Source organism: Pseudophryne corroboree, chromosome 3 (genome assembly GCF_028390025.1).
Source record: "Pseudophryne corroboree isolate aPseCor3 chromosome 3, aPseCor3.hap2, whole genome shotgun sequence".
Lineage (NCBI taxonomy): Eukaryota > Metazoa > Chordata > Amphibia > Anura > Myobatrachidae > Pseudophryne > Pseudophryne corroboree.
In genome coordinates this window covers 746814306-746839069 of record NC_086446.1, presented here as the reverse complement: position 1 = coordinate 746839069, position 24764 = coordinate 746814306, and the positions used below count along the sequence as shown (strand labels likewise).

The 24764-nt window shown below is 47.5% G+C and overlaps 1 long non-coding RNA gene across 4 annotated transcripts in view; it reads right to left on the bottom strand.

The window, feature by feature from the left end:
- The window catches only part of LOC135056759 (uncharacterized), a 99471-nt gene that overhangs the window by 60431 nt on the left and 14276 nt on the right, over positions 1–24764 (bottom strand). For 3 of the 4 annotated variants that reach the window (XR_010244065.1, XR_010244064.1, XR_010244067.1), the window contains exons 3-4: positions 9075–9222; positions 6041–6122 (exon numbers count right to left, since the gene is read on the bottom strand). This is a non-coding gene — a long non-coding RNA (uncharacterized LOC135056759). Of the gene's footprint in view, positions 1–568; positions 1018–6040; positions 6123–9074; positions 9223–24764 lie in introns of all 4 variants that reach the window. The other variant, XR_010244066.1, reaches the window with a different exon arrangement.

Genomic DNA, 24764 nt, shown 5'->3' with positions numbered 1-24764 from the left:
CCTACACCCTACACTACATAAGGGACCCATCTATACCCTCCACCACTACATTACTGACCCTTCTACACCCTGCACTACATTACTGACCCTTCTACACACTATACTACAGGTTCCGGCACCTAGTAAATAGAAATAAAATATTTGGTTATGCTATGTCATCGATGGAGGGAAACCATCTTGTTCTCCCCCATCAATGGCAAAAGTATTCTATATCGACCAAAAAACATTGATGATTAGGAATCCTTGATGGGCGATGGCCATCCCTAGCGCACACTTCTCGACTCCATTTCCACAGAGCATCTCCCTCTCAACAGGCTCCTCCCCTAAGTTCAGAGGTCAGCCAGTAGCTGGATCCCTTGCTTTCCTGCTAAGAGCTGAAATCACTAGGCGGGGGGGGAGGGGGTAAGGTTTGGTAACCCCTGCAGTGCCAGTACTTCCCTGACACAGGCAGCATCAGGGCCCCTTAGATAAAGGGTCCTCAGGTTGCAAGATCCAGACACATCCTAGTGGGATGTCACAATAGTGGGGTGTCACAACAAGTATAAGTGGCTCCAGTACATTTACTTACCTCTGTCACGTCTTCCAAGTCCTGCCTGATCGCACTGGCTGATGAAATGAGCTGCTACGGCTAGACATGTGTGACATGTGAGACCGATTTAATACCATAACCGATACCATAACCGATATGTGAGCGATATGTTCACAGTTGAGCATTGGTGATGCTCGTGGCACATTGACAAAAATGTAATTGTCTCCCCATAGTGACAGCCCGGCCTGCTCAACATGGAGAGTAACATCCGCAATGTAATTTCACTCCTCTTCCTAATAACTGGTATAAGTGTTCCATGCATAGCCAGACCACAGTTTCGTCAATGATCATTTGATAAAGGGAATGATGAAATCCAAAAGTTTTATGACCATCTGCCCTGATGACGTCCACGGTTCCATGTGTTTCATATTTACAAAACCACCACGTTGGATCAAGCAATGGTTGTGATGCTTTTCACACTTTATTTTCTATAAAGGAAATTACATCCAATATAATAACTGGATATACAATAAGGCTTCAATTAGGAGAAAAAATGGTGCCTTGCGCCAGGGATTTTGTTATATAGACCCCCCGATAAATATTCTGATGACAGTCTCCTGCCATGCTGTTTCACATTTATTCACATTACCGCTGAAGAATCCTCCCTATGTAGATGGAGAACCGTACATAGAGGCCCATTTATATTATTGGTGGCAGGGTGGCCCTGTGTTCCCTGTGGAAGTGAATTCTTTAAATTGCATGGAGTTAAAGTAAGCGAACAACGCAGTATTTATCACTTCAATATTGCTTTAGCAAATATGAAAAATTGATAATCAATAAGCATTTAATTATATACTTATGGGCTCATTTATCAATGAGTGATCTATTTCACTGTGAGTGATAAATTGCACCAGCCAATCAGCTCTTAACTGCCATGTCACAGGCTGTTAAGAGCTGCCATGTCACAGGCTGTGTTTGAAAAATGACAGGAGCTGGTTGGCCGGTACAATTTATCACTCACAGTGAAATGTATCACTCATTGATAAATAAGGGCATTAGCTTCAAACGGTAGTCTTCACTTCACTCATAGGTTCAGTTAGACACTGGCATCCAGGAACCCCATCCTCAATCTGCACAAATGAGCTTGATACAGCAAGATACTGGCAGTACGAACGTCCATTCAATGGGACGGCTGTGCTGCACACCAAGATACACAAAGCTGAGGCTCTTTTAGCCAACCCCATCCTGGTGTAACTCCCTAGTTTATATAGCTCAGAGAACAATGGCCCTCATTCCGAGTTGTTCGCTCGCTAGCTACTTTTAGCAGCATTGCACACGCTAGGCCGCCGCCCTCTGGGAGTGTATCTTAGCTTAGCAGAATAGCGAATGAAAGATTAGCAGAACTGCTACTAAATAATTCCCTGCAGTTTCTGAGTAGCTCCAGACCTACTCCTAGACTGCGATCACCTCAGTCCGTTTAGTTCCTGGTTTGACGTCACAAACACGCCCTGCGTTCGGCCAGCCACTCCCCCGTTTCTCCAGCCACTCCTGCGTTTTTACCTGGCATGCCTGCGTTTTTTAGCACACTCCCTGAAAACGGCCAGTTTCCGCCCAGAAACACCCACTTCCTGTCAATCACACTACGATCACTCGAGCGATGAAAAAACGTCGCTCGAGCTTGTGTAAATCTACAAAGTTTTGTGTGAAAGTACTTAGCGCATGCACGCTGTGTACCATGCGCATTTTTGCCATTTTTTCACTTAATCGCTGCACTGCGAAAATCGACAGCGAGCAAACAACTCGAAATGACCACCAATGCCCGGATACCACATACATATAAGGTATAAACATGATCGTAAGCATATAATTGGATAAGCATCTTTAGCAGTCACTAAAGCAATCTCAAAGCAGGTGCAAGTACCAGTGGAACAGAAAGATGTTCCATTACACCGCAGACACTTAGCATCATGGGACATTACAGTCGTGTCTGTGTGTGGATGTCAGACAAAACAAACTCATAAAAGTAGAACAGCAAAAGTAAAATGGAGGAGACAAGCGCCATTTTGTTGCATACCATCACACCCTGACGGACAAATATAACTACTATGCATCGCATATGGCAGCATTAGCGAATGCACATGGACAGACCATTTACTAAAAGTCCTGGCAGACACTCCAGCTGCTCAGACGTCAGGAGGACAGCACATAGGCGGACTTGGGTGGTAAGTGGTAGTTGAAAGCCGGAGGAAATTGGTCAGAAAGAAGAGTGAGGGCAGAGGAGAGGCAGTAAGTGGTGGTGTCAGGCAGGAGAGACAGAGAAAGCATCAGAGGCAGTAAGAGACAGCAGCGGAAGCAAAGATAAAGGGAAGAGACAAGCACATTGAGTGGAGCAGCAGCATCACAGTGTCTGACAGAGAGAGCAGTGAGGGTGAGAGGGGAGCAGTAAGCAGCTAAAGGGGGAGATGTATCAAATCTTGGAGAGAGATAAAGTACCATCCAATCAGGGGTATGCATTAAGCCTCGGAGAAAGACAACGTGGATGTAGATGCACATGGAGAAGAATACCTCCCAGCTCCATCGATCAGTAGGGACAACCGCAATCTACGCCCCCTATCTTTTGCCACTGTGGGAGCATGCCCAGTGCCCTGGGATAGTGTCCAAAAAATGGGACTGTCCTGCCAAAATTGGGACAGTAAGGGAGGTGTCACGACTGACCAGCCGATATGACAGATTATGTCAATATGAAAAGTTATTAATGGTTACGTCAGCGCACCATCTACTGCATTGATTGGTGACATTTGTGTGGCTCATTGCTGGCAGGTTATTTGTCCACAATGGAGGGGTTAGCTCAGCAGTCATTAGTCCCTGGGACTTTGTGGTCACACCAATCTTCTTGGAGGAGGTGGGAAGCTTTTCTTTCATGAAACCATGGCAGAGGTAAGCACCTGTTACCAGCTGTTTTTATCTTTTGTTTGGGGGCTTTATGTCTTTGGTAAGTTCAGGACGGTTGTGGAAAGCGTGACTGCTGGTGTGTCATTTTTCTTGCACTTGCAGGGTCATCTGGAAATTACATGGTTTTTAGTATAGTGATCCATTACAGGCTGGGCCAGGTTGGCACCCTTTCCTGATTACCCACGTTGGCCTCTTACATTGGGTTTGTTAGATCATTTAGCTATGGTTCTTCCTGTCGGTTTGTCAGTCTTCTTATGAAAGCTTTGTGTTTCTGGTTGTGTTTTCTATGGCCATTCATGGAGCCTTTTATGTCAGCTAGCTGTTGGTCGCTTCCCGTACGTTCCTCCTGCAAACCCATATCCTTGTGTCAGATTGAGTTTTACTCAAGATATGGCGCTCAAAAACAGATCAGCTGGGACGGGGTCGCTGGTTGTCACTGGTGCCATGCGCGGATTCTAGAGTATGTCCGGTTGTGTTGACTGAGGACTACCTGGCATGTTGGCCTGCTTCTGCAGGCTCTTGGCTGATGGATTGCGATGGTTCTCCATTGACAGTATATCAGTTTTGGAAGATTTTTCAGTGCTATATCTTGTCGCTCAATTTGGTTCGCGGGTCACTACTATGTGCATTGGGCTTCTGAGTTGGCCTGTACATATGATGCTGAGGGATCTATTTACTAAGCCTTGGATAGAGTTAAAGTGGATGGAGATAAAGTACCAGCCAATCATCTCCTAGCTGCCATGTTACAGGCTGGGTTTGAAAAATGACAGTTAGGAGGTGATTGGCTGGTACTTTATCTCCAGCGACTTTATCTCCATCAAAGGCTTAGTAAATAGACCCCTGAGTTGTTTGTGGTGGTTGACCACATTCATTGACTCGGATAGCAGGGTATGCTATGGAATTCGCTTCTTATTTGTCTATATGAGGCACCCCTTAGGTTTAGTACCCTGGCTGTTTTGGCGGTGCATTTAAGTGGGAATGACATAGGATTTAGTTCATCTTTGGATTTGAGTTGTATGCGATGGTTCACGACATTGAGACAATTTTTGGTTGGTGGCCATGGTATCCTTTTGTGTGGTCAGCTGTTATTCCTCCGCGTTCTTGGTGGGAGTATGTTCCAGTGGTTATTATGGATAAGGATAAACAAAAGGTGAAGTCTCTGGTGTCTCAGAAGGTTTTTGAGATGGGTGGATTGGTTGTCAAGCACCCTCTGATTCATTTTTGAGTTATGAATTTGTTTTGTCCTGACGGTGTCCACCTGACACATGAGGGTAATTTTCTGTTCCTAGAGAGTGTTTCAAGGTGTTAGTGACTTTGGTTTGAGGCTAGTGGCTCATCTTGGTGGTGGTAGGAGGATGGATGTGGCTGGAATGAGCGGCAGTACAGTGGCTATTTTGCTTAATTTTCATCTGGGTTGTGCTCTGTTTCAATACAGTGGTAGGCTGATTGCACCCTAATGGGGCCCACAGCACTGACTAACTGGCCAGGCATTTGCGTGTATTGGTAGGAGATGTGGTGACCCCAGTATTACCAGCCGTGGAGAAGGGCAAATGGCCCTGCAAGTATGGTGGAGGATAGAGGTTTGACATAAGTCATGGTAGCCACTTGTCAAGTGCCGTCCTATCTCTCCGCCACCAGTAGGGTCAGTTTATTCTTTGATATTTAAATAAAGGCCGCTGGCTGATTTTTAAATGCCATCCCATTGTCTGTGTCTTTATTTTAGATAAGTTAAGGTTAAAGGTTTTACTGTATTGATGATGGTTCTGACTTCTGCTGCTAGGGTGTTTATGAAGGCGTTATATCATTAAATCAGCATCTTCTGTTTGCCACTTTGAAATAGAGACGCAGAATATATGCAATAAAATAGTGGAGTCTATGATATGGCCATGAACAGAAGACTAAAGGGCCCTACACACTTGGCAATTTGTCCGATTTTGTTGACCAACGATATTATCGTTGGCCGATTTTTCATCAACGATTTTTATGGCCGATTTGGACGATATGACGTTACATTACATAGATATCATCCAAATTGGCTTGTATGAATAAACAATGATCAACCAACGATGAACGACTGTAGGGATGCGCATTGTTTGTCGTTGATGCATCCACACTGAACAATATGAATGATTTATCGTTAATTTTTGAATGATATCGTTCATATCGCCCTTCAATATCGCCAAGTGTGTAGGGCCCTTTAGGCATCTGAATTGAAAACTGGGTTTTATAAGTAAACTAAGCAACGAGAAAAGAATAGATTTAATTCTGAATGACAGAAAATCATTCTCCTTGGCAGCTGTAATCCGAACATTCCAATAGGAGGAAATATCATACACAGAGACAATAGCATCTGCCAGCAGGGCCTAGGAGTGCAGCTTCTGTTTAGCAGCAGACGCAGCTTCTGTACAGCACAAACAAGAGACTCCATACCCAGGAATTATTCAGTGTTGGACACAAACTGAATTGCAAAATGTGTCTGGAGAAAAGTGGATTTTTTGCGACCTATTAAGAGTTGGTCGCATACGCAAGTCTAGCTACGGCTCTATCCCATTAACGTACCTTTGTCATTAGCGTCTGGAGTACGCCTGAAAGCGTGGGTGCACTGCGAGAGACCTGGAAGCACCCAAGATGAATGGAGCATCTGAAATTAGGAACAAACCAGATGCACATATATATATATATATATATATATATATATATATATATATATATATATATATATATATATTATATATTTATGACAATACTTAAAAATGTTGAAGATGATGAGTGCTACTGCGCATACTGGGGATAAAGTTACTAAGATGGGAGTTGCCTATAGTGACCAATTAGATTCTACTCCTCATTTATCTAGCACCTTCTAGAATATGATTGGTTGCTATGGGCAACATCCCATCTTAAATAGAATTCCCACCTTAGTAAATAATGGAGTCTATTTACTAATCCTTGGATGCAGATAAAATGGATGGAGATAAAATACCAGCCAATCAGCTCCTAACTACCAGGTCACAGGCTGGGAAAAATGACAGGAGCTGGTTGGCTGGTACATTATCTCCATGCATTTTACCTGGAATCTGATTGGTTGCTATGGCCAAAATCCCATCTTAAATAGAACTCCCATCCTAGTAAATTTACTCCCTGTACATGTTGGGTCCTCAAGGGAGCTTCATTCCCTTACCTTGTACTGCGCATGCAGAGCATCTTCTTGTCACTGTGTTATAGCATCATAGTAAGAGACAGACGTCTTCATCGGCTGGTGACTGCTTTGTAAGGGGAAGCCTCACAAGAATCAATGCTGTACATCAGGGCTGGCCAAACCAGTCCTCGAGATCTAGCAACAGTACACATTTTCCAGACAACCTAGCTAGTGCACAGGTGTAGTCATTACTAATTAAGATGTGCTGCATTCATTCCTAACTGACAATTCTACAGATCCCCAGGAGGCCTGGAAAACATGAAATGTTGGTAGATCTCGAGGACCGGTTTGGCCAGCCCTGCTGTACATGAATCATTTGATTAACAAGCTGAATGCAACTTGGGTTTGACTCAGGTTATACTTATACCCCTTTCACATCGCACAAATAACCCGGTATCGACACGGCATATTGCCGTGTCGAACCGGGTCAGTGTGCGATGTGAAAGGTCCTTTGACGATTTAGCGGGTCGCCTGACCCGGTAATTCAACCCAGTAAAAAAGAAGGGTTTTACCCGGGTTGATTACCGGGTCAGGTGCTGTGTGAATGGGAGCCGTGTCGATGCGACACGGTTCCCATTCACAGCATAGGGAGAGGCGGCGCAGGAGATGAGCTCATCTCCCGGCTCCGCCTCCACCCCCGCTGCTGCTGCTCCCTCCGCTGCTATGGCAACCGACCCGGTATATTGCCGGGTCAGAAAGCCATCAAAAAAGGGCAAATGCCGGATCCCACCCGGTAAGTACACGTTTGTCTTACCGGGTAGGATCCGGCATTTGCGGTCTGAATGCGGTATTACTGACTCTGGCAAGTCTCCATCTGGGAGCACCTGCACTCCCTGTGAGGTTCTGCCGTTATTCCTAGCTTTGTGGTAATGGGGACGGTGCCACGATGATTCAATCACATATTCTTTGTTAATGGCCTGCAGTATGCAAGACCACTAGCGAGGAGACTCTCCCCCAAATTCATGAGTCTCCTGGAACTACCGCAAAAGCTGCCTCAATATTATTTCCCACCGTGGCATTTGAGTGGGTTATATTGTTTCTGTGCAGGGTAAATACTGGCTGCTTTATTTTTACACTGCAATTTAGATTTCAGTTTGAACACACCCCACCCAAATCTAACTCTCTCTGCACACGTTATATCCATGCTTGGCCACAGGTGACTTAATTAGCCCATGGATCATTGGCGATTCTATACTGGGTGCAGTGTGTGCGGTGCACACGGGCCGCTGAGTCCCAGGGGGCCCACACCGCACACACTGCACCCATGTCTCCTATACTTACCTTTCCAGAGTCCATCGCTGACTGTGTGCGTGCCCCCTCCTCTCCCGTAGCCATTGCGCCGCTGCTAGCGCACTGACCACTAGAGACTCTGGCACAGTGCCAGAGTCTACAGCGCATGCGCAGGACTCAGAAAAAATGGCTCGGCGGCCATTTTTCAGAGTCCTGCGCATGCGCTGTAGACTCTAGCACTGTGCCAGAGTCAACAGCGCTCAGAGCGCTATCAGCGGCGCGACGGTTACGGGAGAGGAGGGGGCCCACACACGGAGTCTGCACACGGGTCCCCTCCTCTCTAGAGACGCCCCTGCCATGGATATACCTAAAACCTGGACCGTTGGGGTGGCTTGTGGACCGTGGTTTAGTACATGATTGCCCCTTTAAAAAAATGAGAGTTTGGCCGGCATGCCGCACCTCTGGCAAACTTGGACGCCAATATCCCGGCCTATGCATTAAAATATACAGTACAGCAGTATGCAGCACTATTTTCTAGCATTTTAAATGGCCCCCTATAACGCCACCCTTTCTTCTAGGTTCCTGCAGTTCATCACACAAGCCCTGTAGTGGAATGCACTGCTCCACTATTTCAGAGACTCTCCTTGATGTTCTGGAAGAGTCGGCAAGTATACTTTTAATCATTGTTCATTGCTAGCAGCCAGGGGCGTTTCATGAGAGGAGGGGGCCCGTGTGCAGATTTCAGGAGGGCCCCTCCTCTCCACTGCGCTGTAGGCTCCGGCAATGTGCCGGAGTCTACCACGGATGCGCAAGTCTCCGGAAAGTTGGAAACATGGCGCCCGCCATGTTCCGAAAACTAATTTGCTACTGAGCATGCGCGGCGGCCATTTAGGGGTGGATTGTCACGGCGCTGGACTCCCTAAGGTAAGTTTTAACACAGCATGGGTGCAATGTGTGCGGTGTGGGCCCCACAGGACCCAGAGGCCTGTGTGCACCGCACATATTGCACCCATTGTAGAAATGCCAGTGCTAGCAGCCTAGAGCAATAAGAAGCACAATGCTAGGTTGTGTGCAAATATGGTGTAAATATGTGAAACAAAGATGGTAGAATATGTAAGCAGGTTTTAGTTGGAGTTCCGTAAGACAGGCATATCTATAGATCATTACTTATCTGGTATCTGTTATTCCTCCTTAAATGCCAGGATGCTCGATGTCTGCCACCGTCCGGAAATACTCCCGTCAACCAAACTCTACCTTCATGGAAAGGACGCCTCAAAGCAAAGAGAGCATTGGCGGAAAATGATTGGGTGGAAATCTGGACCCCAAATAAGTAATATTTTAGATTCATGTTTGACGGCATTGCAAAACGCATTTGCAACTAGTGGATAAAATATAATTAGCCTTTAAGAATCTGCTAAATATAACATACAGTTAATTATACATTGATAGCTTGACCACCAAGGGTTATCATAAATATTTGATATTTCCAAAACAGAATTTATTTTATTTCCACTGGCCAGTAATAGTTACCAACCTGATATCTCTATTACTGTTGATAAAAATCAACCCTTTGTTCCCCACATTCAGTCTGTCTCAAAGTCATGTTACATGCATCTAAGAAACATATCCAAAATACGATCATACCTTACACAAGACACAGCAAAAACTCTGATCCATGCTCTCACTATCTCCCGCATTGATTATTGTAATAGTCTCCTGACCGGTCTTCTCAAACATAGGCTCTCGCCACTACAAGGCTAGCCCGTCCCGCATGTCAGTACCGCACCCCCCCCCCCCCTACCCCTGCAGAAATGCAAAAGCATTGCACAGCGGTGATGCTTTTGCATTTCAGGGGTAACTCCCTGCCAGCGCAGCTCCTGCGGCTGGCCGGGAGAACCTCTTCGCTGCCCGGGTCACAGCGGCTGCGTGTGACGTCACGCAACCGCCACGGCCCGCCTCCCCCAACGGTCCGGCCATGCCTGCGTTGGCTGGACTGCGCTCCCTCCCGCCCAGCGACCGCCTCTGCCTGTCAATCAGGCAGAGGCGATCGCTACAGTGCAATGGCCTTCAGCCGTCCAGCATGCGCCGGCGCAGCATGCGCAGATTCGACCCGATCGCTGTGCTGCGATAAACTGCAGCGAGCGATCGGGTCGGAAAGACCCCCTTTATCCGAGCTGTGCCCACACTGGAATGCTCTCCCACACACAGTAAGACTCACCTCTACTCTCTAAACCTTTAAACGTTCCCTGAAAACTCACCTCTTCTGGCAAGCCTATCAAATTCCAGACCCACCCACATAACCTTCAATGCTTCCCTATCTAATTTCATCCTCTCTGTACAGTCCACACATAACCTCACATATTTTCTCTAACGTCCTAGTGGATGCTGGGGACTCCGTCAGGACCATGGGGAATAGCGGCTCCGCAGGAGACAGGGCACAAAAGCAAGCTTTTAGGATCACATGGTGTGTACTGGCTCCTCCCCCTATGACCCTCCTCCAAGCCTCAGTTAGGTTTTTGTGCCCGGCCGAGAAGGGTGCAATCTAGGTGGCTCTCTTAAAGAGTTGCTTAGAAAAAGTTTTTAGGTTCTTTATTTTCAGTGAGTCCTGCTGGCAACAGGCTCACTGCATCGAGGGACTTAGGGGAGAGATTTTCAACTCACCTGCGTGCAGGATGGATTGGATTCTTAGGCTACTGGACATAGCTCCAGAGGGAGTCGGAACACAGGGCTCGCCCTGGGGTTCGTCCCGGAGCCGCGCCGCCGACCCCCCTTGCAGATGCTGAAGATGAAGAGGTCCGGAACCAGGCGGCCGAAGACTCTCAGTCTTCATCAGGTAGCGCACAGCACTGCAGCTGTGCGCCATTGTTGTCAGCACACTTCACACAGCGGTCACGGAGGGTGCAGGGCGCTGGGGGGGGGGGGGGGCGCCCTGGGCAGCAATGTATAATACCTGTATGGCGAAAAATACATAACATATAGCCCTTGAGGCTATATGGATGTATTTAACCCCTGCCAGATATCTAAAACTCCGGAGAAGAAGCCCGCCGAAAAGGGGGCGGGGCCTATTCTCCTCAGCACACAGCGCCATTTTCCCTCACAGAAAGGCTGGTGGGAAGGCTCCCATGATCTCCCCTGCACTGCACTACAGAAACAGGGTTAAAACAGAGAGGGGGGGCACTGATTTGGCGATATGTATATATATTAAAATGCTATAAAAGGAACACTTATATAAAGGTTGTCCCTGGATAATTATAGCGTTTTGGTGTGTGCTGGCAAACTCTCCCTCTGTCTCCCCAAAGGGCTAGTGGGTCCTGTCCTCTATCAGAGCATTCCCTATGTGTGTGCTGTATGTCGGTACGTGTGTGTCGACATGTATGAGGAAAATATTGGTGAGGAGGCGGAGCAAATTGCCTGTAATGGTGATGTCACTCTCTAGGGAGTCGACACCGGAATGGATGGCTTATTTATGGAAATTACGTGACAATGTCAACACGCTGCAAGCCGGTTGACGACATGAGAGGGCCGGCGAACAAATTAGTATCTGTCCAGGCGTCTCAAACACCGTCAGGGGCTGTAAAATGCCCATTTACCTCAGTCGGTCGACACAGACCCAGACACGGACACTGATTTCAGTGTCGACGGTGAAGAAACAAACGTATTTTCTTTTAGGGCCACACGTTAAGGGCAATGAAGGAGGTGTTACATATTTCTGATACTCCAAGTACCACAAAAAAGGGTATTATGTGTGAGGTGAAAAAACTACCTGTAGTTTTTCCTGAATCAGATAAATTAAATGAAGTGTGTGATGATGCGTGGGTTTCCCCCGATAGAAAATTATTGGCGGTATACCCTTTCCCGCCAGAAGTTAAGGCGCGGTGGGAAACACCCCTCAGGGTGGATAAGGCGCTCACACGCTTATCAGAACAAGTGGCGGTACCATCAACGGATAGGGCCGTACTTAAGGAGCCAGCTGATAGGAGGCTGAAAAATATCCTAAAAAGTATACACACACATGCTGGTGTTATACTGCGACCAGCGATCGCCTCAGCCTGGATGTGCAGAGCTGAGGTGGCTTGGTCGGATTCCCTGACTAAAAATATTGATACCTTTGACAGGGACAGTATTTTATTGACTATAGAGCATTTAAAGGATGTATTTCTATATATGCGAGATGCGCAGAGGGATATTTGCACTCTGGCATCAAGAGTAAATGTGATGTCCATATCTGCAAGAAGATGTTTATGGACACGACAGTGGTCAGGTGATGCAGATTCCAAACGGCACAAAGATGTATTGCCGTATAAAGGGGAGGAGTTATTTGGGGTCGGTCCATGGGACCTGGTGGCCAGGGCAACTGCTGGAAAATCCACCGTTTTTTACCCTAAATCACATCTCTGCAGAAAAAGACACCGTCTTTTCAGCCTCAGTCCTTTCGTCCCTATAAGAGTCATATCTGCCCAGGGATAGAGGAAAGGGAAGAAGACTGCAGCAGGCAGCCCATTCCCAGGAACAGAAGCCCTCCACCGCTTCTACCAAGTTCTCAGCATGACGCTGGGACCGTACAGGACCCCTGGATCCTACAAGTAGTATCCAAGGGGTACAGATTGGAATGTCGAGAGGTTTCCCCCCTCGCAGGTTCCTGTAGTCTGCTGTACCAATGTCTCCCTCCGACAGGGAGGCAGTATTGAAAACAATTCACAAGCTGTATTCCCAGCAGGTGATAATAAAATTACCCCTCCGACAACAAGGAAAGGGGTATTACTCCACACTATATGGTGGTACTGAAGGCTAGGTGAGACCTATTCTAAATCTGAAAAATTTGAACACTTGAAAGGGTTCAAATCCAGATGGAGTCACTCAGAGCAGTGATAGCAAAGAACAAGGGGACTATATGGTGTCCCGGGACATCAGGGATGCTTACCTCCATGTCCCAAAATTTGCCTTTTCTCACCAAGGGTACCTCAGGTTCGTGGTACAGAACTGTCACTATCAGTTTCAAGACGATGCCGTTGGATTGTCCAAGGCACCCCGGGTCCTTACCAAGGTAATGACCGAAAGGAGGATTCGTCTTCAAAGAAAATGGACGACCTCCTGATAAGAACAAGGTCCAGAGAACAGTTGGAGGTCGGAGTAGCACTATCTCAAGTAGTTCTACGACAGCACGGGTGGATTCTAAATATTCCAAAACCGCAGTTGTTCCGACGACACGTCTGCTGGTCCTAGGGATGATTCTGGACACAGTCCAGGAAAAGGTGTTTCTCCCAGAGGAGAAAGCCAGGGAGTTATCCGAGCTAATCGGGATCCTCCTAAAACCAGGAAAAGTGTCAGTGTATCATTGCACAAGAGTCCTGGTAAAAATGGTGGCTTATTACGAAGCGCTTCCATTCGGCAGATTTCACGCAAGAACTCTTCAGTGGGATCTGCTGGACAAATCGTCCGGATCGCATCTTCAGATGCATCAGCGGATAACCCTATATCCAAGGACAAGGGTGTCTCTCCTGTGGTGATTACAGAGTGCTCATCTTCTAGAGGGCCGCAGATTCGGCATTCAGGATTGGATGCTGGTGACCACGGAGGCCAGCCTGAGAGGCTGGGGAGCAGTCACACAAGGAGTGTGATCAAGTCTGGAGAATTCTCTCCACATAAATATACTGGAGCTAAGAGCAAATTTATAATGCTCTAAGCTTAGCAAGACCTCTGCTTCAAGGTCAGCCGGTATTGATCCAGTGGGATAACATCACGGCAGTCGCCCACGTAAACAGAAAGGGCGGCACAAGAAGCAGGAGGGCAGTGGCAAAACTGCAAGGATTTTTCGCTAGGCGGAAAATCATGTGATAGCACTGTCAGCAGTGTTCATTCCGGGAGTGGACGACTGGGAAGCAGACTTCCTCAGCAGGCACGACCTCCACCCGGGAGAGTGGGAACTTCATCGGGAAGTTTTCCGCATGATTGTGAACCGTTGGGAAAGACCAAAAGGTGGACATGATGGCGTCCCGCCCGAACAAAAAATGGGACAGGTATTGCGCCAGGTCACGAGACCTTCAGGCGATAGCTGTGGACGTCCTGGTAACACCGTGGGTGTAACAGTCGGTGTATGTGTTCCCTCCTCTGCTTCTCATAACCAAGGTATTGAGAATTATAAGACATAGAGGAGTAAGAACTATACTCGTGGCTCCGGATTGGCCAAGAGGGACTTGGTAACCGGAACTTCAAGAGATGCTCACAGAGGACTAATGGCCTCGGGAGCTAAGAAGGGATTTGCTTTCAGCAAGTACCATGTCTGTTCCAAGAGGAACCGTGGCATCGGCCTTTAAGAAAGGACCTGCTCCAGCAGGGACCTTGTCTGTTCCAAGACTTACCGCGACTGCGTTTGACGGCATGGCGGTTTGAACGCCGGATCCTAAGGGAAAAGGCATTCCGGAAGAGGTCATACCTACCCTGGTCAAAGCCAGGAAGGAGGTGACCGCACAACGTTATCACCACATGTGGTAAAAATATGTTGCGTGGGTGAGGCCAGGAAGGCCCCACGGAAAAAAATTTCAACTAGGTCGATTTCTGCACTTCCTGAAAACAGGAGTGTCTATGAGCCTCAAATTGGGGTCCATTAAGGTTCAAGTTTCGGCCCTATAGATTTTCTTCCAGAAAGTATTAGCTTCAGTTCCTGAAGTCCAGACGTTTGTCAAGGGAGTATTGCATATACAGCCCTTGTGTGCCTCCAGTGGCACCGTGGGATCTCAACGTAGTGTTGGGATTCCTCAAATCATATTGGTTTGAACCACTCAAATCTGTGGATTTGAAATATCTCACATGGAAAGTGACCATGCTGTTGGCCCTGGCCTCGGCCAGGCGATTGTCAAAATTGGCGGCTTTGTCTTACAAAAGCCCATATTTGATTTTCCATTCGGACAGGGCAGAACTGCGGACTCGTCCCCAGTTTCTTCCTAAGGTGGTGTCAGCGTTTCACCTGAAACAACCTATTGTGGTGCCTGCGGCTACTAGGGACTTGGAGGACTCCAAGTTGCTAGACGTTGTCAGGGCCCTGAAAATTATATATATATATATATATATATATATATATATATATATATAATTCCAGGACGGCTGGAGTCAGAAAGTCTGACTTGCTGTTTATATTGTAGGCACCCAAAAAGCTGGGTGCTCCTGCTTCTAAGCAGACTATTGCTCGTTGGATTTGTAGTACAATTCAGCTTGCACATTCTGTGGCAGGCCTGCCACAGCCAAAATCTGTAAATGCCCATTCCACAAGGAAGGTGGGCTCATCTTGGGCGGCTGCCCGAGGGGTCTCGGCTTTACAACTTTGCAGAGCAGCTACTTGGTCAGGGGCAAACACGTTTGCAAAATTCTACAAATTTGATACCCTGGCTGAGGAGGACCTGGAGTTCTCTCATTCGGTGCTGCAGAGTCATCCGCACTCTCCCGCCCGTTTGGGAGCTTTGGTATAATCCCCATGGTCCTGACGGAGTCCCCAGCATCCACTAGGACGTTAGAGAAAATAAGATTTTACTTACCGATAAATCTATTTCTCATAGTCCGTAGTGGATGCTGGGCGCCCATCCCAAGTGCGGATTGTCTGCATTACTTGTACATAGTTATTGTTACAAAAAATCGGGTTATTATTGTTGTGAGCCATCTTTTTTAGAGGCTACTTCATTGTTATCATACTGTTAACTGGGTTCAAATCACAAGTTGTACGGTGTGATTGGTGTGGCTGGTATGAGTCTTACCCGGGATTCAAGATCCTTCCTTATTGTGTACGCTCGTCCGGGCACAGTACCTAACTGAGGCTTGGAGGAGGGTCATAGGGGGAGGAGCCAGTACACACCATGTGATCCTAAAAGCTTGCTTTTGTGCCCTGTCTCCTGCGGAGCCGCTATTCCCCATGGTCCTGACGGAGTCCCCAGCATCCACTACGGACTATGAGAAATAGATTTATCGGTAAGTAAAATCTTATTTTATCTTTCTTCACTTTCACACCCTCCTGACCCTTGGCCAACTTTACTAGGTGACCATATCATACAGCCCATTAAGAACCTAGCAATCTGGTGGATCATTGGCCCTCATTCCGAGTTGTTCGCTCGCAAGCTGCTTTTAGCATCATTGCACACGCTAAGCCTCCGCCTACTGGGAGTGAATCTTAGCTTAGCAGAATTGTGAACGAAAGATTCGCAATATTGCGAAAAGACTTCTCTGTGCAGTTTCTGAGTAGCTCGAGACTTACTCTTCCAGTGCGATCAGTTCAGTGCTTGTCGTTCCTGGTTTGACGTCACAAACACACCCAGCGTTCGCCCAGACACTCCCCCGTTTCTCCAGCCACTCCCGCGTTTTTCCCAGAAACGGTAGCGTTTTTTCACACACTCCCATAAAACGGCCAGTTTCCGCCCAGAAACACCCACTTCCTGTCAATCACACTCCGATCACCAGAACGAAGAAAAAACCTCGTAATGCCGTGAGTAAAATACCAAACTTCTTAGCAAATTTACTTGCCGCAATCGCAGTGCGAACATTGCGCATGCGCAATTAGCGGAAAATCGCTGCGATGCGAAGAAAATTACCGAGCGAACAACTCGGAATGAGGGCCATTATGCAATAGGTAGCATCCATCTATCCTTGTGTATCAATGCCTAAAGCCCAGTACCCACGGGCCGATGCAGGAGAGATGTGTGCTGAGCGAACCGCTCAGCACACATCTCTCCTGCCGCTCAGCACAGTGCGATCTGTGCTGAGCGTGCGGGGGGAGACGGGGGGGCCGCTCACTTCACCCGGCGGGTGAAGTGAGCGACCCGCTAGATTGGCCTGCATGCAGGCCAATCTAGCAGCAGCGATAGCGATGTGCGGGGCCGCGCATCGCTATCGCTGAGGGGGCTACACACGGAGCGATCATGCTGATATTCTAAGCAATCTAGTCAGATTGCTTAGAATATCGCTCCGTGAGTACCCCCCTTTAGACCCTATAGATTGCAAGCTTGCAGGCAGGGCCTTCCTGCCTGTTTTTACCCAGTTCTGCTCTATTACTGTTGTTCCAATTGTAAAGCGCAACGGAATATGCTGCACTATGGAGGGAATTCCAAGTTGATCGCAGCAGGATTTTTGTTAGCAGTTGGGCAAAACCATGTGCACTGCAGGGGAGGCAGATGTAACATGTGCAGAGAGAGTTAGATTTGGGTGGGTTATATTGTTTCTGTGCAGGGTAAATACTGGCTGCTTTATTTTTATACTGCAAATTAGATTGCAGATTGAACACACCCCACCCAAATCTAACTCTCTCTGCACATGTTATATCTGCCTCCCCTGCAGTGCACATGGTTTTGCCCAACTGCTAAAAAATTTACTGCTGCGATCAACTTGGAATTACCCCCAATATAAGAAACTGTTAATAAATAATAATAAATTAATTCTTGTATCATTCTATAATAACTCTTAGAAAATGTTTTACTAAGAGCACAGACAATTTTCTGCATTTTATCTATGATTTATTAGCTAAAAAAAAGAAACTTGGACTTGGAATTTCGAATGGAAAATTAGGAAGGGAATTGGAAAGAAACTTGGAAATCCAAAATGTGATTACAAATTGGATTTGACATGGTAAATATAAAACAGTTAGTTGGGAAGCTATATGAAACTCAATATTAGTTTGGTGACACAAAAAAATTCTGTTGGGATTGTGTTTCCAGAACCGCTACAGAAATTAGTGTTGAGGTCATGAAAGTTAAATTAGGCTTCATCATAACTAATTTATTTTATGTATTTATTAATTAATTAATTAATGTATTTATTTATTAATACAGAAAAACAACTCAGCTACAATTGTATAAATATTTTTAATTTTCTGTATTGGGATTTCTGTTTGCTTATTTAACCATGGTTGCGTGACAACTGCTTTTGGTGGTGTGACTCCACGGTGGTGTGACAATTGCTTTTGGTGGTGTGACGCCATTGTAGCATGAAAAATGCTCTTGGTGGTGTGACATCATAGTGGTTTGACAATTGCTCTTAGTGGGGTGACACTATAATGGTGTGACACCTTGGTGGTTGGACGATTGCTCTTGGTGGTGTAACACCATGGTAGTATGATGAATGCTCTTGGTGGTGTGACATCATGGTGGAGTGACAATTGCTCTTGGTGGTGTAACACCATAGTGGCATGGTGAGATCACTGGGGACCTTTATAGAAGCCAAAACCCACAAAAATCTGACAGCGAGAGGATAACGTTTTTTTTTGTTTTGGAATCCGAATCAGATGGGAAAACCCGAGCCGGACTCGGATCTCCGCCCAGATTGGGAAGTTCGGTTCCAATTGCCTAATTAGCCATGGGGGGGGGGGGGGGGGGGGGGGGGGTGTACTTAACATGTTCCTGGCATTTTTAAATACAAAAATGGGGAGCATCAATTATTTTGGACCTATGGAGTGGGTGGGGTGTGTGTGTGTGTGTTTTTGCTGCGAGAAATAAGTGGCGTTAACGCTTATTAAAATTACAGCAGTTGTATTTCTCCCTGGCAATTGAATAGGAAAAACTTTGGCGCTTGTATCAAAAACTCTGTTCTGCAAGCTGGATTCCAATAAGTATATGTACACCATTACGCCTTATCCAGCCTTATCTTAGGCGTTATACCAATGGTGATGTGAAGTGTTCACCATCATAAATCATATGGACATGAAATAAACACATGGAACAATGTATGGGGTATAACAAAATGATTTATTATCACGAGCACTAGCATAGAGCAATGTAATAAAGAATAGTCTGAGTTATTCACTTTGCTTTTTCCATGGAATATTTACAGAGGATCTGTACGATCTGTCGCACTTAGCAACTTGCCCAATAAGCGTAAGTGAGAGCTGACAGCTCACTGAGCTCTGCCATGGCGTATCAGTCTGTGAAATCGTATATACTGTAGCAGGTGTTATGAGGTCCCGGCATGTGGCCGCCTGCCGCCTGACATGTTTCTGGAATACCCTTGTGTAAGCACAAATGTGTTAATCACAAGCTCAAAGGTTTTGGCTGAGCAAGCCTGGGAAAAAGAGCTTTAAAAAGTGTCTTCTGTGGCTACACGGGATAAATAGTTTCTAAATAATGTTATTGGAAGGATATCTCCCGCTAAGTCATGATCGCCAGGCAAATGTTCAGGAGTATTCGGTATATAGTCACATGTGCCAGTAACATACCTCCCAACTGTCCCTATTTTCGTGGGACAGTCCCTTTTTTTGGGACTGTCCCGCTGTCCCACCCGCGGGCCGCAGTGTCCCACGGTGGGGGCAGTTGGGAGGCTCCTGCACTCGCTGCTCTGCTTAGCAGAGTCTATTCAGAGCAGACAGTGGGAGCCAGCAGGGTTGTGTCTATGTTACCTTCGTGCTCAGGACCTGGAAGTGACAAAACGGGAGGGCAGGAAAGAACTTCCGCCCTTACAGCACCTAAATGTTTTCTCCGATCTCCGTTCGTTTGGGGTAAAAAAAAAATTCTATGCAGCATTGGACCCTCGCTTCGCATGCCACGCTTCGGGCTCGGTGTCTTGCACCGCTCCGCTTCGCTCGCCACACTTTACTATTCCAAATAGATTGTGACATGGACCCAGGGGGTTATGGGAAAGGTCCTCACCACGAAGGTAAACTAGACGCTACCATGCCAGCAGCTCACAGAGCGCTGGGCATGCCCCCTCAGTGACAAAAACGGGGACCTCCCATGAAGCCACGCCCCTTTTTGTAGGTCACACCCCTTTCGGGAGCGCGGGAGGCTTCGCCGCGCGTGTGTCCCTCTTCATAGGAGGACAAAGTTGGGAGGTATGCATATACTGTATAGTGCATTCTGCAGTGATCTGACTGATCAGCAGCTGTGCTCATTTTTTATACACCTTGTGAGGACGCCTGGAGGTGGAATGTATAAAGGACAATGCAGGAGCACCCGCCGCAACTGTGCCGGGCCTAGGTAATATAAGGGTGGGGGGCGTAGTCAATGCAAGGAGGTGTGGCCAACCCCCCTTCTTTAAAAATAAAGTTTATGTGCGACTGTGAAACACAAGCTAGACCAGAAAGAGAGGGGGTCGCTGGGTGAGCAGCAGGGGGTGGAAGGGACAGCTCCTGGGGGGCTGCTGGGTGCCGCACGTCAAGCAGGGAGAGAGAGGGCACTGCTGCAGCTGCCTCTCTCCCCAGCGCAGCACACAGCAGTGTCCTCTCTCTCCCGGCTTCATGCCGACACTGTCTACATCGGGGAAAGGGGGGGGGGGCAGATAGACCCGGGACCCTCCAACAGGCCCGGGTAAATTGTACCCGCTCCCCTCAACTCTCTGCGCAACTGAGAACACGTTGGGGTTCATGTGGAGTAGTACTTTAGTATGTTATTTGTACTTAACGTATATATTTTCCATATGAATAAGTCAATATACAGATTCGGTCGCCTCTTACACTAATGACTCTTTACAACTGCAGAGGGGGCAGGAGTGGGTAAACATAGCCTGCAAGGAAGGGGGGAGGGGTGGGATGTGTGCTAATTACCCAGACCTGGGTAGCTGCCGTCACCCCTTGTGTGGCCACGCATGCCTCTGTGTGTGCAAAAATAGGCAGTCATTGCTGATGTTTTCACATAATGGTACATACAATAGTACTGGCACCTTTTTTTGGTGTAACTTAAAATTTGTGTTACTTGTTACTAGTTCCTGAAACAGGAATAAATCAGTGACATCATTAAAAAAAAAAAGTTTCTGAAAATGTACTACATATTATTATTATTGTCTACTTCTAAGGTGCTACAGTGCTTCTGCAGAGCACGCCTGCTGGAGGCGGCACAGAATCCACCACCCCTTCGTGTTGCACGTGCGGCGGGGCTTCTGTGCGGTGTGAACACTGAGTTGTTTGTTACACAGTCTGGCTGGCAGCGAGAGGCTGTCTCGTGCTGTCCGAAATCCGTACTCCGGCCAGTGATGAGGTCGTAGCATTCATCCGTCAGGATCGCAGGCTGCGCTGTATCATACCTCCCAAAGTCCCGATTCCAGCGGGACATTCCCGTTATTCGGACACTGTCCCGCTGTCCCACCTGCAGGTCGCAGTGTCCCGCGGGTGGGGGGAAGGCTGGCGCAAAGTAGCCAGTGATCACTGAATTCGATGCCGTGCACATGCTAAACAGCGCATGAAGTGAGGCGGAAGCTGCCCAGCTGCTCAAGGAGCACTGGGCACACCCCCCAAAATGGCAAAAACGGGGTCGTGCTGTAAAGCCCCCGTCGGATGAGTCCCACTTCTTCTTTTGATGCCCGTCCCTTTTTCGGGAGCGGCAGATCCCGTCTGCACTGATTCACAAGTTGGGAGTTATGCTGTATGTCCCCCGCTGTCCGGAAATCCGGCCCTCTGATAGTGTTCAACTGTCCGCAGAACGAAACGAGACACACACTCACACACACATACTGTATAAGGGGCTATCTAGTGCAACGTGTATAAGGGGCTACCTAGCACAATGTGTATAAGGGGCTACCTAGCACAACATGTATAAGAGGCTACCTAGCACAATGTGTATAAGGGGCTACCTAGCACAACGTGTATAAGGGGCTACCTAGCACAACGTGTATAAGGGGCTACCTAGCACAACATGTATAAGAGGCTACCTAGCACAATGTGTATAAGGGGCTACCTAGCACAACGTGTATAAGGGGCTACCTAGCACAACGTGTATAAGGGGCTACCTAGCACAACGTGTATAAGGGGCTACCTAGCACAACATGTATAAGAGGCTACCTAGCACAATGTGTATAAGGGGCTACCTAGCACAATGTGTATAAGGGGCTACCTAGCACAATGTGTATAAGGGGCTACCTAGCACAACGTGTATAAGGGGCTACCTAGTGCAGCGTGTATAAGCGGCTCAACCTGGTGCGATGTGTAGAAGAAGCTACCTGGCGCAATGTGTATACAGCAGTCCCCGCCCCCCCTCTCCACATCAGAGCAGCAGTGGATGGAGGGCAGATGGACACGCAGGTCAGGAGGAATGGCTGTAGAAGCACCGAGCACCCCAGCAAAGGTACAGCTAGTTAGTTATTAAGCCGGGGGAGGGGGGGGGAGTTTGCATGTTCAGCAGCCATTATCATTGTCCTGGGGGGGGACGGAGGAGGCCAATATCATTGTCCCTAGAAACGGCCTGACCCCTAAATCTGGCTCTGCTCTCAGCACTCATCACCCCCCCCCTTTCCCAGCACACACCGCCCTCTCTCAAAACACACAAACCCCTTTCAGTACTCAAGACCCTCTCCCTGCATGAATTGACCCTCTCAGCACTCTTTGCTCCCCTCACACACACACACACACACACACACACACACACACACACACAAACTAACCCCTTCTCCGCATTCATCAGCCCTCTCCCTGCATGCACTGATGACCCTTTCTCAGCACTCATTGTCTCACTCCCAGCACACACTGAATACCTATTTTTTGTAAGATACATGAGTGGAGACACTCACCCCCATATACAACAGGTCTCCAGGAGCCACCGCTGACTAACCCAAAGCTCCGCCCCCAACAGTCATGCCACTGCACCGCAGGCTTCGAGTCTGATGGCGTCCTCCTGCTCTGACCGCTGCGCAGTCGGAAACTTCAGGGCATAACCATAACCTCACCGCCTACTCAAGCACATGCATAACCACACGTACCCGCTTCATGGCCGGAGCACCGCATCCCACAGACTCCGGCAAAGCAAGCACCGCTGGAGGCTGCTGTCACATATAGGTGAAGCTCCTGATGGCGGCCCTGGTCCCAGCAATCCCCTGTGTTCTATTCGACAGTATAACAAGGTGCAGAGGGAGGCGGGCCCTGTTGGCGGTACAGGCCCCCGTAACAATCGCACACCCCCTGCACCCACAGTAGTTATGCCACTGGCTGGCGTTGTAGATCTGGCCACAACTTAGCATACTTGCCTACATTTAAAGTCTCCTTTCCAGGAGAACAGAGCCGGCCATAGGCATAGGCAAACTAGGCAATTGCCTAGGGCATTTGATATGCCTAGGGGCATCAGCAGCTTCTGCTGATTAAAATGATATGCGGCATGCCTATATTCTATGTGTAGCATTTCATATGCAGATACAGCCACAGTCTCACACAGTATATAGGCATGCTGCATATCATTTTAATCAGCAGAAGCTGCTTGTGCACCCTAGCCACATAGCAATGCAAATAAGATGCATTTTCATAAAAAAGGTGCCCAACGTTAGCATTGAGGCAAGATTTATGAGGACACATCTGTATCCAAGCAGTGGCAGAGGTCACAGTGTTAGTGGCAGTGTGAGTGTTGTGTGTAAGAAGCATTATGTGTGTCATGTAAAAATGCATTAATAATGTACAACATATGTGTAAGGGGCACTATGTGTGTCATTATGTGTATAAGGGCATTAATAATGTGCAGAATATGTGTAACGGTACTATTGTATGTGTGTTATTATGTGTATAGGGGCACTAATAATGTGCAGCAAATGTGTAGAGGGCACTACAGTATGTGTGTCATTATGTGTATAAGTGCATTAATAATGTAGAGCAATAGGGTATGGTCTGATGTGAATAAGGAGCAATTCAGTGTGATGTAATGTGAATAAGGGGTTCTACTGTGGGATGTAATATGAATTATGGACACTATCGCATGATTAAATGTGAATAAAGTTGCAGTACTGTGTGGCGTAATTGGAATTGGGGTTACTATTGTGTTGCCATGCCCCTTGCCAGCAAAAACACTTTTTGGGCTGTGCGCCAAATGTGCGAACTGTTCTTATTTAAAATAATAAGATTTTACTTACCGATAAATCTATTTCTCGGAGTCCGTAGTGGATGCTGGGGTTCCTGAAAGGACCATGGGGAATAGCGGCTCCGCAGGAGACAGGGCACAAAAAGTAAAGCTTTCCGATCAGGTGGTGTGCACTGGCTCCTCCCCCTATGACCCTCCTCCAGACTCCAGTTAGGTACTGTGCCCGGACGAGCGTACACAATAAGGGAGGATTTTGAATCCCGGGTAAGACTCATACCAGCCACACCAATCACACCGTACAACTTGTGATCTAAACCCAGTTAACAGTATGATAACAGCGGAGCCTCTGAAAGATGGCTTCCTTTAACAATAACCCGAATTAGTTAACAATAACTATGTACAACTTATGCAGATAATCCGCACTTGGGATGGGCGCCCAGCATCCACTACGGACTCCGAGAAATAGATTTATCGGTAAGTAAAATCTTATTTTCTCTATCGTCCTAGTGGATGCTGGGGTTCCTGAAAGGACCATGGGGATTATACCAAAGCTCCCAAACGGGCGGGAGAGTGCGGATGACTCTGCAGCACCGAATGAGAGAACTCCAGGTCCTCCTTAGCCAGAGTATCAAATTTGTAAAATTTTACAAACGTGTTCTCCCCTGACCACGTAGCTGCTCGGCAAAGTTGTAATGCCGAGACCCCTCGGGCAGCCGCCCAAGATGAGCCCACCTTCCTTGTGGAGTGGGCCTTTACAGATTTAGGCTGTGGCAAGCCTGCCACAGAATGTGCAAGTTGGATTGTGCTACAGATCCAACGAGCAATCGTCTGCTTAGACGCAGGAGCACCCATCTTGTTGGGTGCATACAATATAAACAACGAGTCAGATTTTCTGACTCCAGCTGTCCTTGCAATATATATTTTTAATGCTCTGACAACGTCCAGTAACTTGGAGTCCTCCAAGTCACTTGTAGCCGCAGGCACTACAATAGGCTGGTTCAGATGAAATGCTGACACCACCTTAGGGAGAAAATGCGGACGAGTTCGCAGTTCTGCCCTGTCCGAATGGAAAATCAGATATGGGCTTTTGTAAGATAAAGCTGCCAATTCTGACACTCTCCTG